The sequence below is a fragment of the Bubalus kerabau genome, chromosome X (genome assembly GCF_029407905.1).
Source record: "Bubalus kerabau isolate K-KA32 ecotype Philippines breed swamp buffalo chromosome X, PCC_UOA_SB_1v2, whole genome shotgun sequence".
NCBI lineage: Eukaryota > Metazoa > Chordata > Mammalia > Artiodactyla > Bovidae > Bubalus > Bubalus kerabau.
The window spans coordinates 137407832-137422825 of record NC_073647.1 but is presented as its reverse complement, the minus strand read 5'-3'; the positions used below and the strand labels follow the sequence as shown (position 1 = coordinate 137422825).

Sequence of the window (14994 nt, the reverse complement as noted above, 5' to 3'; positions counted from 1 at the left end):
GGCATACAGTATGCTTTTTTAATTTGGCTGCAACATGCCCTGCTTGCAAGATCTTAGTTCCTCGACCAGGGATTGAATCCAGGCCCTTGATAGTGAAAGTGTGGAGTCCTAACCACTGGACCACCAGGGAGTTCTCCCTCCCCCACTTTTTCTGCATGTTAATTTATCAGCATATCATAGTTTACTTTCATATAACAATATACCATCTCACAAATAATGTAAAACCATTACAGTAGTACACTTTGATTTGCCCTACTGTCCTTTGTACTCTTCCTTTCATACTTTTTATTCTATGTATGCTTAAAACTCTATAATAGTACCTTATTTCACTATTTTTTAAGAATTTTTTTCATCTTAAAAATTGAGAAAAAAATTCTTTTTTATTTACCCATATGTATGTCTTTATTCCTTTGAGTAGCTCCAAGTTTGTATTATGGTTCTCCAGAGACTGTGGAAAATTCTGAAAGTGATAGGAATTCCAGACCACCTGACCTGCCTCTTGAGAAACCTATATGCAGGTCAGGAAGCAACAGTTAGAACTGGATATGGAACAACAGACTGGTTCCAATAGGAAAAGGAGTATGTCAAGGCTGTATATTGTCACCCTGCTTATTTAACTTATATGCAGAGTACATCATGAGAAATGCTGGACTGGAAGAAGCACAAGCTGGGATCAAGATTGCCGGGAGAAATATCAATAACCTAAGATATGCAGATGACACCATCCTTATGGCAGAAAGTGAAGAAAAACTAAAGAGCCTCTTGATGAAAGTGAAAGAGGAGAGTGAAAAAGTTGGCTTAAATCTCAACATTCATAAAACTAAGATCATGGTATCTGGTCCATCACTTCATGGGGAATACATGGGGAAACAGTGGAAACAGTGGCTGACTTTATTTTTCTGGGCTCCAAAATCACTGCAGATGGTAATTGCAGCCATGAAATTAAAAGATACTTACTCTTTGGAAGGAAAGTTATGACCAACCTAGACAGCATATTAAAAAGCAGAGACATTGCTTTGCCAACAAAGGTCCATCTAGTCAAGGCTATGGTTTTTCCAGTGGTCATGTATGGATGTGAGAGTTGGACTGTGAAGAAAGCTGAGTGCTGAAGAATTGATGCTTTTGAACTGTGGTGTTGGAGAAGACTCTTGAGAGTCCCTTGGACTGCAAGGAGATCCAACCAGTCCATCCTAAAGGAGATCAGTCCTGGGTGTTCATTGGAAGGACTGATGTTGAAGCTGAAACTCCAATACTTTGGCCACCTGATGCGAAGAGCTGACTCATTGGAAAAGACCCTGATGCTGGGAAAGATTGAGGGCAGGAGGAGAAGGGGATGACAGAGGATGAGATGGTTGGATGGCATCACCGACTCAATGGACATGACTTTGGGTGAACTCCAGGAATTGGTGATGGATAGGGAGGCCTGGTGTGCTGCAGTTCATGGGGCTGCAAAGAGTTGGACATGACTGAGTGACTGAACTGAACTGAACTGAACTGAGAGACACAGAACCACAAGGATATATAAATATAAGAGGAGATTTATTATAGGAATTGACTCATGCATTATGGAGCTGACAAGTCCCGTGATCTGTTGTCTGCTAGCTAAAGGCCCAGGAAAGCCTGTGGTTAATTCAGTCCAAGTCCAGGTTAGAAGATGGATTTCTCAGCTGTAGCAGAGATTGCAAATTCCCACTTTCTCTGCCTCTTCGTTCTTTTTAGGCCCTCAACCGATTGTATGCTGCCTATGTGCTCTGGTGAAGGTGATTGTCTTTACTCAGTACTGATTCAAATGCTCATCTCTTCTTCTTCTGGAAACACCCTCACAGGCACACCTAAAAATGTTTAGCCAGCTAGATCTGAGAATCTGGTAAGCCTAGTCAAGTTGACATACAAAATTAACCATCACAGAATTAATCTGTTATTCTTTCCCTTCTGCCTTTAAAACTGATATAACATTTTCCTGTAGTATGGGTTTGTTGGTGATCATTTCTCTCAGGTTTTTTATGTCTGATGACATTTACTTGTGTGTATGTGTGTGCTTGGTTGCTCAGTTATGTCCCACTCTTTGCGACCCCATGGGCTGTAACCCACCAGGCACCTCTGTCCATGGGATTCTCCAGGTAAGAATACTGAGGTGAGCTGCCATGCCCTCCTCCAAGGAATCTTCCCAGCTTAGGGATTGAACCCAGGTCTCCCACATTGCAGGCAGATTCTTTGCTGTCTGAACCATCAGGGAAGCCCAAGAATACTGGAGTGGGTAGCCTATCCCTTCTCCAGGGGATCTTTCCAACTCAGGAATTGAACCAGGGTCTCCTGCATTGTAGATGGATTCTTTACCAGCTGAGCTACCTTTCTTATTTCACCTTAAGTTTTGAAGGGTATTTTCATAGTACCTAGAATTCAAAACTGATATTTTTTCTTCCCACGTTTAAAAAATATCTAATTTTCTTCTTCCTTACATAATTTCAGATGAGAAGTCAATGAATTTTGTGATTTTGTTCCTCTAGCTGATTTTTTTTACTTTCTCTTTTTTTTTTTTAAAGATTTTTTTGACGTGGACCATTTAAAAAACCTTTTTTGAATTTGTTGCAATATTGTTTCTGTTGTATGTTTTGGTTTTTTTGGTCACAAGGTCTGTGGGATCTTAGCTCCCTGACCAGGGATCCAATATGCACCCCTTGCATTGGAAGGTGAAGCTTTAACCACTGGACAACCAAGGAAGTCCCTTGACTTTCTCTTTATCAATGGTTTTCCATCAGTTGATGAAATGACTTCATGTTATTTTCTTTGTGTTTTTCTTCGGGCTTGTTACGCTTCTTGGATATGTGGGTTTATAATTTTAATTAACTGAAAAGTTGTTGGTCATCATTACTTCAGATATTATTTTTGACTTACCAACCCCCCATTCTTCCTATGGCTATTATTACACAGATGGTAGGTACGTCTTGATATTGTCCTAAAGAGCAATGAAACTATGTTTATTTTTAGTCTTTTTCATTTTATGCTTCATTTTAAATAGTTTCTGATGCCAGATATTCAAGTTTATTCATCTTGTATTCTGCAGTGTCTAATTTGCTGCTAATTCTCTCCAGTTAAATTTTCATTTCAGATGCTGCAGTTTTAATCTTCTGAATTTCCATCTTGCTCATTATTTTATCTTCTACTTCTCTCAATTATGTTCAATTCTCTTTAAAATTCTTGAGCATGTTTATAATGACTGTTTAAAAGTCCTTGTCTATTAATTTTACCATCTCTGTTATTTCTAGATCTGCTTATTTTGACTTATTTTTCTCCTGGTTATGTGCCATATTTTTCTGCTCTTTTAACATAAGTACTAATTTTTTAAATAATTCCAGACATTTAAGATTTTATGTTAAGTGTTAGATTTGTCCTGGCAGGCAGTTTTGGCATTTGCATATCTGCTTGATCCTTTAAAGGCTTGTTTTAAGTTTTTCTTTGGACAGGTCTTAAAAGTTGCCTTTTTTCTAGAATTTGTTTAGCCACACTACTAAATCCTTCGGGGTTTATAGCAAATACTTTCATGTGTTTAACAAGGTCTTTCCTCCTGGGCTTGTAGGTAATTGAACAATTCTCAGCCCCTTGTGTGTCAGTTCCCATAATTGTTCTTTGGTAGCAATTATTCTTTGCCTGACCTCAGGGAATTCTATCTTGTATGTACTCAGATTAGTATTCACATTAAGAGTCAAGAGGACAAACACAAAGATTTCTAGAATGTGTTATCTGTGTAGCACTTTCTGGTTTGATTGCTATTTAGTCACTGAGTCCAGTCTCTTTGTGACTCCATGGACTATAGCCTGCCAGGCTCCTCTGTCCATGGAATTCTGCAGGTAGAATACTGGAGTGGGTTGCTATTTCCTCCTCCAGGGGATATTCCCAACCCAGGGATCGAACCCACATCTCCTGCATTGGCAGGTGGATTCTTCACCACTGCGCTTCCTGGGAATCCCAGTTTGGTACTTTGTTCCCCAAATTCTAGCCACCTCAGCCTCTCCAAATTACATTTTTGTCTCCTCAACTTACTGAGACTAAAAAAAAACATTGTTTGGTTTCCCCTCCCTTTATTAGTTTGGAAATTTCCTCCTGGCAGAGAGCTGAGTCAGTCATAGAGCTCATCTCATTTCCGTTTTCACAGGTATCACATTCTTGTGCTGTCTGTCGTTCAATGTTGTAAAGCAGGTATTTCTTATATTTTTTTCTCAGTTTTATCATTGTTGATTATGGGAGAGCAATTGTTACAACAGCTTTTTTTTTTTGTAGGCAGTGGTGGAAATCCATGTAGTTTGTTTTTACACGGAATGATCTTTGTACACATTGATCCCAGGCAACAAAGCCCTGTAAGAAAAACAAATCAGTGTAACTAAGTCATAAAGATTGCCTACATTTATTATTTTTGGAATCACGGGATAGCAAAGCAGACCAACTGGCTAATTAAGGACAACTACAAATAATAAAAATAAATCACAACAAAAACCTCTTAAGTACAGTGGAGAGCAAACAAGTTAGTGAAGAGCCATCAGGCCCAAATGAGTGAAAGTGGAGAATGCAGAAAGTTAAAAGTGACCTTCAGTTATGTTTTTGCATTGATAGCATTTGCCAGTCTGGAAGAAACAGCTGTGATATTGAAAGCAGGTTTGGTGGTCTTGCTGAATGATCAAATTATATGTCAACAGTTGATAGAAAATGAGCAAATGCTTAGCAGGTATTTCTGAAAAAGGAAATTTAAATAGCTATTACACATATGAAAATGTGCTAAACTTCATTGATGATTAGAGATAGGTAAGTTAAAACTACAATGTGATAATAGTATACACCTACTAAAATGGCAAAAATTAAATGTATAGGGATGTTAAGTATTGTCAAGGATCATGAGCAATGGGGACATGACTGGTTTACTGGTGTGAGTATAATTTGCATACAACCACTTTGGAAAATTTTACATCTAGTAACTTTGAATATATACATGGTATATGATTTAGTAATTTCTCTCATATATACTTATGTACCTGTGCTTCATGACTCTTAAACCAAAATGTTCATCATCATGCTATTTGTAATAGTAAAAATTAACCCTGAAATAGCAGTTGTGTATCAACAGGAAAATGAATATCAAATATATGAATGTTATTGTTGTTGTTTATTTGCTGAATCATATCCAACTCTTTGCAACCACTTGAACTGCAGCACACCAGGCTTCCTTGTCCTTCACTATCTCCCAGAGTTTGATCAAATTCATGTCCATTGAGTTGATGATGTAATCCAATCATCTGGTCCTCTGTTGTCTCCTCCTTCTGCCTTCAATCTTTCCCAGCATCAGGGTCTTTTCCAATGAGTCGGCTCTTCGAATCAGGTAGCCTAAGTATTGGAGCTTCAGCTTCAGCATCAGTCCTGCCAATGAATATTCAGGGTTGATTTCCTTTAGGATTGACTGGTTTCTCCTCGCAGTCCAAGGGACTCTCAAGAGTCTTCTCCAGCACCACAATTTGAAAGCATCAATTCTTTGGTGTTCAGCCTTCTTTATGGCCCAAATCTGTCATCCATATATGACTACTGGAAAAACCATAACTTTGACTATACGGACTTTTGTTGATGAAAGATGTCTCTGCTTTTTAATAAGCTGTCTAGGTTTGTCATTGCTTTTCTTTCAAGGAGCAAGCATATTTTAATTTCATTGCTGCAGTCACCATCTACAGTGATTTTGGAGCCCAAGAAAATAAAATCTGCCACTGTTTCCATTTTTATCCCCATCTATTTGCCATGAGGTGATGTGACCAAATGCCATGATCTTCGTTTTTTGAATGTTGAGTTTTAAGCCAGCTTTTCACTCTCCTCTTTCACCTTCATCAAGAGGCTCTTTAGTTCCTCTTCACTTTCTGCCATTAGGGTGGTATCACCTGCATATCTGAGGTTATTGATATTTCTCCCTGGCAGTCTTCATTCTAGCTTGTGATTCATCCAGCTTGGCATTTTGTATGATGTATTCTGCATACAAGTTAAATAATCAGGGCAACAACATACAGCTTTGACATACCCCTTTACCAATTTTGAACCAATCTGTTGTTCCATGTCCAGTTCTAACTGTTGCTTCTTGATCTGCATTCAGGTTTCTCAGGAGGCAGGTAAGGTGGTCAGTTATTCTCATCTCTTTCAGAATTTTCGACAGTTTATTGTGATCTATGCAAAGGCTTTAGTGTAATCAATGAAGTAGATGTTTTTCTGGAGAAAACTTAGGTGAAGTTACATTTTTCTGGCTTAGATTTTCTTTAACTTTTCTTTATCAAATCTTCTCTGTCTTTTTTTCTGTATCAGCTATGTTTTCAGATATCTGTTAAAATTTATCATTCTGTTTGATGTTTGCAAATCTGGATAGACAAAAGTTCCTCATTATTTCTCTGTTTGCTCATAGGTTTTTTTGAAACTTTTTTCATATATTTTATGTCTGTTTATTTTATGAATTACTTGTGTTTTTTTTTTTTTTTGGTCCATTCTTCCATTGAAATGTTTATTTTTGCAATTAATTTACAGGAGTTATCTATATAAAAAGGTTCCCCACCTTGGTCTTTTGTATGTATTTTAAGTATGTTTCCCAGATTATCATTTGCCCTTATATATTTGTTTATGTGGTAGCACTTTATATAAAACATTAAAAATTTTCAGGTTATAAAATCTCAATATTTTTCCTTTATTATTTTTGCTTTGGGGCTCATTATTAGAAAGGGCCTTCTTAACCCTGAAGACTACATTAAAATGCATTTCTGCTCCTTTGAAACATTTTAAAATGTTAGTGGTTATATTTTAGAAGTATTTCTGCTCAACTGCTATATGAAGAGGAATTTTCTGTTATTTAATTGAATTAAACATATTTATTAAATGCCCACTGGCTATGAGGTATTTTGATGAGGGTATACAACCGAATGGTTTTCCTGGTGGCTCCGTGGTAAAGAATCTGCCTGTCAATGCAGGAGATACAGTTTTGATCCTTGTGTGGGGAAGATCCCCCAGAGAAGGAAATGGCAATCCACTCTGGTATTCTTGCCTGGGAAATCCTATGGACAGAGGAGCCTGGCAGGCTACAGTCCATGGGGTTACAAAAGATACAGTTCCTGTACTTGAGAAATTCATGTCTAGTGGGGAATCAAGATATATAGACAATCATCATAATGAGATGTGATGAGTGTGTATTTAGAACTGTTACAGGAACATAAAATTTGGAGGAAATTTTGTTGGATGTCTGAAACGGATATTTGGTCAATAGTGTCTGAGAAGCATATTTTGTCTATAACATTTATAATGGCATATGAAGAAATAGGTCATAAAGGTAAAAATATGCTTATTAATTATAGCTTACTGGACTACTCATCTCCAGGTGGCTGTATCTCACAAGCCCACAAATTCTACATTTATTTATATATTAAAGATCTGCTGGCTATATCATTGGCCTGTTTATAAGGAGGTTCAGGCAATATCATTCATTCATCTGGCAGGTGGGGAGTAAATTAAAGACCTCATTTTAAACCTTTCCTGCACAGGGCTTTTCCTCTTAGATCTTTGAAATTACTTCTTCAGTGGCTCTCTATTGGACTGCAGGAGTTGACAAGATTGCAAGATACTTTCTGTCATTTGAAATTTTGCATTTGAAAGCCTTTCCCTCAACGTGGAATTGATCGTTAATCTTTGAGTTGCCTAATTATATATTTTATTATCCTTGTTCAGTGTTTCCCTTTTCTAAACAAGTATTGTCTGAGAGCCTAATATGTTCCAGGGCCTGTACGAAGTATTTTTCATAAGTTATTTCAGTGTAACATTAAAGACTCAACACTTGAAATTGTAGGGATGGAAAATGTTTCCCTTCTTCCCTTCTAGGTTCTTGGGCTGATCTAATAATTTGTTGTTGTTGTTTCTGTTTAGTTGCCAAGCTGTGTCCAACTCTTTGAGACCCCACGGACCGTAGCCCACCAGGCTCCTCTGTCCATGGGATTTCCCAGGCAAGAATGCTAGGATGGGTAGCCATTCCCGTCTTCAGGGGATCTTCCTGAACCCAGGTTTCTTGCATTGCCGGCAGATTCGTTACTGTCTGAGCCACCAGGAAAACCCTGATAATTATGGGATCCCCATGAAAATAGAAGACCCAAAGAGCAGCAAGGTAATTTGAGGCTCAAATACCATTCGAACTAACAAAGAAGCAGGGGTCTGGGAATACAAAGGGAAGGAAGCCTTTTGGAAGAGGAGATATTTGGAAAACAAAGGTTGCCCTGTTAAACAAGGAAGTTTCTTAGGTTAAAAGGAATCTGATAATAACTCTCTTCCTGGTACAGGTCCTTTTTCCAATGTAAATTTAGGCAGATGAGGGGGAGGTGAGGAGATTTTCCTGAATCTTCATGGTTTTGATCATCTAGTTCAAAATCATCCTCATGCTGAAGTGGCATATTTGGGGATGACAGATTCTGCTCCCCTTCACAACCTTTGCTGTGCTGTGCTTAGTTGCTCAGTCGTGTCCGACTCTTTGCGACCCCATGGACTGTAGCCCGCCAGGCTCCTCTGTCCATGGGGATTCTCCAGGCAAGAATACTGGAGTGGGTTGCCAATCCCTCCTCCAGAGGATCTTCCCAACCGAGGGATCAAACCCCAGGTCTCCCACATTGCAGGCGGATTCTTTACCATCTGAGCCACCAGGGAAGCCCTTTAAGATAATGGTATTAAAGTCTTCAGAGAAGTGAAAGTAGGTGGGTATATCTTTCACTTGCTAAAGTGAATAGAAGTGATTTTTCTTTTACAGCACTTCTACAATAGGCAGTAATAGTGACATTGGAAACATAAGAAAACTATCATTTTACATTTATCTAATGCTTTTAAGAAGCAAAACTGAAATGGGCTTGTATTAGGTAGAGCTGTGTAAGAAAGCAGCCTAAAACTTATGGGTTTAAGACAACAACCATTAATTTGACTCATGATGCTGTAAGTTGGTAATCTGGGCCAGGCCAAGCTGGGTAAATATTTTTTCTTTGTGCCCTCTTCAGTTTTTTAAAAAATTATACATTTATACATATGTTTATAGTGGTAAGTACACTTAATGTAAGATATATCCTCAGCAAAAATTTCAGTATACAATACCATATTGTTTGTTTGTTTATGGCTGTGTTGGGTCTTCATTACTGTGTGCAGGCCTCTCTCTAGTTATGGTGAGCAGGGGCTACTCTCTAGCTGTGGCGCATGGACTTTTCTTTGCCGTAGCTTCTCTTGTTGTGGAGCACAGGGTTTAGAGTTCCCAAGGCATGTGGACTCTTATTGGACCAGGAATCAAACCCATGTCCCGTGCATTGGCTGGCGGATTCTTAACCACTGGACCACTGGGAAAGTCCTTCAATACAGTGTTGTTAATTATAGGCTCTGTGCTGTAGAGTAGATCTCTCCGAGTTACTGGTCTTATGTAACTAAAATTGTGTAAGCTCTGATTAATGCCTCCGCATTGCCTCCTCCTCCCAGCTCCACCCGCCTCCCCACCACCATAGCCGCATTCTCCTCTCCGCTGATACAATTTGACTATTTCAGATGTAGCATATAACTGGGATCATGTAGCATTTGTCCTTCTGTGTAAGTAATGTTTTTTTTTTTTCTTTTGGTCTTACCTGGGCTTCCAGAAGCATCTGCATTTAGATGCAGGTCCATTGTGTGGCTGCAAGCCAGGTGTGCTGCAGTCCATGGGGTTGAGTGACTGAACAACAGCCATTGTGTAGTCCTGCTTTCAGGGCGGGTTGGCCTTCAGTCAGGGTGATAGGGAACAACTGTGCTCTGAGTCTCTCATCTCCCAGCAGACTAGCCCAGGCTTGTTCACAGGGCAGCAGTTTCCAACAAAACGAGAAGTCTTGATTCACAGGCATTTTTCAAATCTCCCAAGGACCAAAGCAAGTCACGTGATGCAACCCAGAGATTGTGTGAGAGGGAAAGGCCAAAAGATACAGAGGGAGAGGCAACACATTGTGGGCCATTATTGCAACATCCTACCACTAAAATTGCTATTGTTTGGAGAATATTTTCTTTCTGGAATTTTTTTTGTTTCCAGGTCCTCAAATTAACATCTCATCTACCTCATCTTCTCTGTCACTCTTGTCCTTTCCAGTACACACGCACACATTTTGTGTCATCTAACAGAAACCCAGTATCCTTGATGAAGAACACACAAACCAGTAGCATGCTTCAGAATGAAGACAGTTATGTTGATTTCTTGCCCCTTGCTCTTTGAAACACCAGCAAGTCTTGGAGACTATGCAACCAGATTGCTCTCAAAAATAAAATCCTTAAATTAGCCTTTTAAAAGGAACAAAAACTGCCTGTGGACTAGCCATCAACAGAGAATTGCTGACCACAGCAGGCGGAGCAGCGAGGCACTGCTGGGCAAGAGCTGCAGCCCAGACGCCCGCCACCCTTGCTTCCGTAGCTGTTCAACAGGGGGCCCAGGCAGCTTTCAAGTTTGAGCTTCTATTTGTGCTCTGCTTCCATGTGAACTTCCAATTTAGGCTTTTTAAATGGAAACTCAATCTCAAAATCAGTTTGGATGCCAGAAAAGCAGTTTTTGAAGAGGCAAGGAAACGAAGACATTATATTTATATTAAAAATGGGCAGATGAGGAACTGTAATAAGAATTTCAAGAGGGACTCTTATTCTGAGGTGCCTTTTTTTTTTTCTCTCCTGTGATAGTTTCTTATTTATCACTAGATACCTCAGAAACTTTGATTAAAAAGTTTTCAAGGTTGCTCTGGAAATGTATATTTAGAAAAGGAAGAAAACTATACCATCAGCTCATTTGCCTGAATATGAATTATATCGACTTGATCTCTGTCTTGCTGTTGTTCAGTCAATAAGTCATGTCAAACTCTTTGCAGCTCCATGGACTGCAGCGCACCAGGCTTCCCTGTCTGTCCATCACCAACTCCCAGAGCTTGCTCAAACTCATATCCATTGAGTTGGTGATGCCATCCACCATCTCATCCTGTGTCATCCCCTTCTCCTGCTTTCAATCTTTCCCAGCATCAGGGTCTTTTCCAATGAGTCAGCTCTTTGCATCAGGTGGCCAAAGTATTGGAGCTTCAGCTTCAGCATCAGTCCTTCCAATGAAAATTCGGGGTTGATTTCCTTTAAGATTGACTGGTTTAATCTTCTAACAGTCCAAGGGATGCTCAAGAGTCTTCTCCAGCACCACAGTTCAAAAGCATCAATACTTTGGCTCTCTGTCTTAGCATGTTGATCTAAAACTATATGTTTAGATTCAGTCCTTCATTTGGTGTCCTCTCATACCACTTTCTTATTCAGGCTGGTGTTCACCAAGCATTAATCTGATAATTCACAAGGGAGCTTTGCAATGGTACATGTTAGTGAAGGAATCCAGCTAGAACTCAGTGGGAGCTAGTTGGCCAGTCTAAACTTCTGAAGGATTCTTCTTCTGAAGGCACTAAAAATAATAGTGAAAAAAATCTGCAAATCATATCTACAGATATTAATTTGGAACATAAAGACTTTTTATCCTTATAACAATTAAGTGAATTTGATAATTTCCCCCTATTTTCTAGAAGGAACTGAATCTCAAAGAAAGTAAGCATTCTTTCTGAGCTGGTGGAGTGGTGAGGCTGTGATTTGAACTCAAGACCTACTGATATTCTTTCCATGGCTTATTGTTGCTGCTGCTGCTGCGTTGCTTCAGTTGTGTCCGACTCTGTGTGACCCCATATACGGCAGCCCACCAGGCTCCCCCGTCCCTGGGATTCTCCAGGCAAGAACACTGGAGTGGGTTGCCATTTCCTTCTCCAATGCATGAAAGTGAAAAGTGAAATTGAAGTCGCTGCCCATGGACTGCAGCCTACCAGGCTCCTCCGCCCATGGGATTTTCCAGGCAAGAGTACTGGAGTGGGTTGCCATTGCCTTCTCCTGCTTACTTCTAGTTTCCCATAAAAATCAGTAAACATATCCTATCTTCCATATGTAGAAGATGGTAAGCAGTTGTATGTTAAATCGAACTGAATTAAATATTTTCATTTTCAATATCTATCACCTTGGCTGATTTAATATACTACTTACATTACCTTCTGGAGAAGGCAATGGCACCCCACTCCAGTACTCTTGCCTGGAAAATCCCATGGACGGAGGAGCCTGGTAGGCTGCAGTCCATGGGGTCGCTAAGAGTTGGGAATGACTGAGCGACTTCCCTTTCACTTTTCACTTTCATGCATTGGAGAAGGAAATAGCAACCCACTTCGGTGTTCTTGGCCTGGAGAGTCCCAGGGACGGAGGAGCCTGGTGGGCTGCTGTCTATGGGGTCACACAGAGTCGGACACGACTGAAGCGACTTAGCAGCAGCAGCAGCACATTACCTTCAGGCTTCCCTCATAGATCATTCAGTAAAGAATCTGCCTACAGTGCAGGAGACCTGAGTTCGATTCCTGGGTCGGGAAGATCCTCTGGAGAAGGAAATGGCTACCCACTCCAGTATTCTTGCCTGGAAAATCCAAAGGACACAGGAGCCTTGTGGGCTGAAGTCCATGGGGTCGCAAAGAGTCAGGCACGACTGAGTGACTAACATTTCACACTTTTACATTACCTTCTACTAAAATTACTTCTGGAAGAATATCTAATTTTAAACTTTTTTTTCTTCTCTTTTAACACACAGTTCCTCTTAAACAGTAGCAGAGGGCGTGTCTTTTTAATTTGAAACTTATCATGGACAGATATTTTTGTAAAATACAATAAAAATGAATCACTAGAAAAATAAAATAACAAAGATAGAAAATACAATCTGAGTTTTAAAAAAGATTATTTGATTCAATAGACATCAAACTGCATTGCTAAATTACTAAGTAAAATTTGTAAGTACACTTACATTCAGTTTGTATCCTTGTCTCCTTGCGGACTGGTAATAAAGTTACTCAGTCGTGTCTGACTCTTTCGACCTCATGGACTGTAGCCCACCAAGCTTCTCTGTTCATGGAATTTTCCAGGCAAGAATACTGGAGTGGGTTGCCATTTTCTTCTCTAGGGGCTCTTCCCAACCCAGGGACTGAACCCAGGTCTCCTGCATTTCAGGCAGATTCTTTATCATCTGAGCCACCAGGGTACCCATATCAATCCACTAGTCCATGAAGCCACTTTAACTAGTACTATCCTATACAATTATTACCCTCTCATAAAACACCTTGTTTAGTGCTCACTTTGGGGACACTTATTCTAAAATTGAAATGATATGGAAAAAATAAAGCATTTCATATGTTTGTAAATGGATAAGTAGTCTCCAGTGTCTGTTGTGAAATAAAAACAAAGTATAAAAGAAGTATTTATAGTATGCTGCATTTTCCATAACAATAAAGGGAAATAATAAAATATATAAGTATCTCCTTATTTTTCTAAAAATTTACCTAGGATATATATAAACTGGATATCAATGATCCTGGTGGGAGTTATTAGAATATATGGCAAAAACTGAGGACAGATTCTGTATTATATATTTACGTTATAGATGTACTAAGTTTCCTGAGTTTTATAATTGTGCTGTGGTTGTGTATCAGTATGTTCTCACCTTTAGGAAATACACACTGGAACATTCATGTGTATAGGATCCTGATGTGTACAGCCTACACTCAAATGCTTTAGGGATATAATGTTAGCAATTGATGTATCTGACTTGGGGCTGTGAAGATGTTTTTGGTTTCATTCTTGCATCTCTTCTGTAAGTTTAAAATTCTTTCCAAATAGACAAAGGATACTTTGTGAACTTTAAAGATAGATATTTGGAACTGGAAAAAGAAAGGAAAAGAAGTATGAGCACCTAGGCTTTTCATCCAGTTACCAACTTCCCACACTTACTACTGCATTATCATGTTTGTTTTTTTTTTTTTAATATAGTTGATTTACAGTGTTTCAGGTATATAACAAAGTGATTCAGTTTTACGTATATATTCTTTTTCAGATTTTCCTTTCCATTATAGGTTAGTACAAGACACTGAATATAGTTCCTTGTACTATACAGCAGGTTCTTGTTTGTGTTGATATACTTTTAACCTTGTCACCTTGGGAGGAATAATACAATAAATTTTAGACTGTATTTACCCTGGCAGAGTTGTGTGCAATATTTAAAAATCATGCACTAGATGTTTCATCTAATTAATCTCCTGCCAGACGCTTAATCTCCTGTGAAATTCAGCTGCCATGGAAATAATTTGACAAAGTGGCTTCAACTGTTAATAGTTAGGGTATTTGAAAATGTGGACCGCATTTATAGACTCCTCCAGCCTCTGTAGCTCAGAGGTAGCCTAAAAAGCAAAACCAGTGTCCAAGTGTGGCCAATTTTGAATTTCTTCAGATTTCTTTGGATTTCCCTTTTATTTGTGGAGGTACCAGACAGGGCTTTCTAAATATTATTCCTCTTGTCTACAACTTCTAGGAGTGAGTTTCAGATATTTGAATTCTTTACTATCCTCTGTTTGAATAAAATAACACCATGGAAGATATTAGATACTTTCAGCCACCACATTTGTCAACAGTCAGCTAAAATGAGACATTTTGAGAATGCAAAAATGAAGATGTTTCTAAAAGTGGGGCATGGCCCTGAGGACTACCTGATATTTAATGAGGTTCTGCATAGTCAGGCCACTCAAATGGCTGTTGTCTTGCTCTGTGTACACCCCCTGGCCCACTAGAGCCTGCTTCACCCTGCAGAGGGCTGACCTTCTAGGAAGGTACTTGCCCCAGGTCCCAGCTGGTGATTGTTCTCATCAAAGGGACGGTGAGGGGCGTGCCCTCTACTGGTTTCCCTGGTAACTAGTGAGCCTGCTGCTACTGCTAAGTCGCTTCAGTCATGTCTGACTCTGTGCGACTCCATAGACAGCAGCCCACCAGGCTCCCCCATCCCTGGGATTCTCCAGGCAAGAACACTGGAGTGGGTTGCCATTTCCTTCTCCAATGCATGAAAGTGAAAAGTGAAAGTGAAGTCGC

General features: G+C 39.5%; 1 long non-coding RNA gene across 1 annotated transcript in view; it reads left to right on the top strand.

Annotated features, from left to right (window-relative positions):
* The window catches only part of LOC129639291 (uncharacterized), a 49222-nt gene that overhangs the window by 23242 nt on the left and 10986 nt on the right, over positions 1 to 14994 (top strand). The window lies entirely within an intron of this gene.